Raw genomic sequence first — 2,951 nt, forward strand, 5'->3', positions numbered from 1 at the left:
AAAATTGACAACTTTGTGCTACACGTCGGCAAAAGAAAACTTGTACGCCAACGTGGAGTCTTAATATAACTTATTCACTTATACATTAATATTAATATATAAAATGATCCTACAATATTATAATATAGGCTAACAGTAATTAACATTCAACCAACTAAATATTCCATTCTAAGAAATAACAATAAATTAAAGATATACATAAAGCTGAATTTAAGATTCATACAACATCAATCAATATTAAACCAAATCATTAATTGAATAAAAATAATTTTCTTTCACCCAGGTATGGAAATCTTTTATTTTAGGCTTCTTTATCAACCATCCTCTTGGAACTTTATTATAGAGTTTATTTCTCAAATATGAAATACTTCTACGGGATAGGGTGCTACCAACTCTTTCAATTGTGATTAAGTTTTGAGCGACTTGTCTAGTTACTCTTTGAAAATTTTGAATATTTTTTAATTTGAGCACATGTTTCTTAATAGTCTTTAAAATGAACAATTGTCTTATAGTGAACAGATCGGAATTTTGAAACAATGTGACACTTGGGAAATCTCTCGGATACCTCATTATTGTTTTGATAACTAACTTTTGTAAAACAAATAGAGGTTTTAAAGTTGAATCAAAAGTTCCTCCCCATATAGAATTACCATACTGAACTAAGGATTGGAATAGAGCAAAATAAACAGATTTTAGTAATTTTAGACTCAAAATACTTCTAAGCATGTACATTTTAAATTGACCACCCTTAATTTTCTACAAAGGTAGCTAATCTGAGGTGACCAGCGTAGATGCTTATCAACAAAAATACCAAGATACTTGTAATTGTTTACACTCTCAATAACCTCATTGCAAGAATCACATGGATACCTGTTACAAGCATTATTCAAACAAAGCCTGTTCATATCTAGATCTCCTCTTGTTGTTGGACTGAAGGTCATACATTTCGTTTTACCAAGATTTAGTCTCAAATAATTACATTTTAGCCACTGAGAAACCTTATAGTAACCCACTTTTGTTTGCTTGATAACATCTTCCCAGGAACCTTCTTGGAAGATAAGTGCTGTGTCATCAGCAAAACAAATTGTCTTAGACCCAACTGAGTCCAGTACACTAGGCAGGTTATTAACATAGATCAAAAATAAAACTGGTCCCAATACAGTCCCTTGAGGTAGACCCCATGTCACATCTCTAATCTCACTATTACTACCACCACAGCTAACGATTTGGCTTCTACCCCTTAGATAACTTTCAAAGAAATCTAACTCTATTCTTGAATACCAATATTAGATAGTTTCTGGATCATTTTATCATGTGGTACTGTGTCAAAAGCCTTGGCCAGGTCCAGAAACATTACCAAGGTTTTTTTATTTGTTTTGAAACCATTGTATATTGTCTCAGTTAAGGACTCCAATGCATCCTCTGTGCTTCTACCCTGTTGGAAACCAAACTGCCTCTTATCAAGGATTTTATTAACATCTAGATATTCAACTAATCTTTTCTTTACCAATTTTTCGAAAATTTTAGAAATAGAACTTAGCAAGCTAATGGTCTATAATTTTGAGGTATTTCTTTACTCCCCCCCTTGTGTAAAGGAATAACTTTTGCATGCTTGAAATGCAAGGGAAAGTATCCAGATGAAAAACAACAATTGAAAATTTCTGAAAGAGGTTTAGAGATTGTGTCATTTAATAGTTTTAGCACTATACTATTTAATAGTTTTAGTTTTATACTATTTGTGTATTTTTTGGCAACTACATTCAAATTTTATTCAATCCAATTCACAATATTTACAAATTATGAGAAAAAATAATACATCTTAACAATATTAGAGTAATAAGTTAATATTTTATAAAGTACATAAAAGTCTAATTTAATAAACAATAACATCAGACAAGAATTCGAACATGCTAAACCAGGACTAATTTGTGAATTTGGATAGAATAATACTGCTTGCTGAGAGTACAAAACTCTACGTCTGCGAGCAGGAATATCTGATAATTTATGACTTTATAGAGAAGTAGAAAAATATAAAAAGAAGAAAGAAAGAAAAATTAGCAACCAATCACTCACACTAACCATGCTCACTCTCCAATTCCAGCTCATTTAGCCAATGCATAGCCACCATTATCAGAGTATTTTAACTAAGAAACCACATTGAATAAGGTCTCTAGATAGTCAGGCATAAGACCTCTAAGCCATCCAAGAACTTTTGTTTTAAAAACAAGTCGATTTTGTGTTCTCTTAATTTCAAGAGGAATATTGTTGAAAAACTTAGGGCCGAGAAATACAAACGATTTCTGGAAACAAGTGGTATACGATTTAGGAAGTCTTAGTAAATCATTCTTGAATCCATTTATGCTGTGCTGTCTTTTCTCCTTCAATCGCACAAATGGAAGCTAACATAGAACTTTTATTACCGTAATTTTCTCAGTTTTTGTTCACAATTTATAATTTGAAGAAATTATCGATAGTAAGGTTTCAGACAGGCCATTCACTAACCGATTCTGGTTCAATATTGAATTTTGGACCCGACATCGGACCGTGAATGGGATTGTCATAAGTCTAGTCGGACGAGTTGGATCGATTAGAGGTCCAACACGAAGGTCCGACATTCGACTAGCCTTTATTTTCCATCGACTAGACTGAAGTTTGAGAATAGGTCGGAGCGTGAGTGGCGAAAACCATCCGACTAGTAGTCCAACAAATCGGATAGTGAATGGACTGCTTAATATTCATACCTATCAACTTCATACTGATCATTAAATATACTGGCAACTAAATAGTTGGGACTACAGTTACTGTATATATTAAGTAACTGAAGTTGAGACAATAGTTTAGCATTGACCAGGAGATGAAATTCCTCTATTTATTGCTTTAAGAATGAATGCACAAGACTACAATTTTTTTGTAAATCATAGCATTCGGGTGGATGAAAAATTAATGCTCAG

Source organism: Nilaparvata lugens, chromosome 4 (assembly GCF_014356525.2).
Source record: "Nilaparvata lugens isolate BPH chromosome 4, ASM1435652v1, whole genome shotgun sequence".
NCBI lineage: Eukaryota > Metazoa > Arthropoda > Insecta > Hemiptera > Delphacidae > Nilaparvata > Nilaparvata lugens.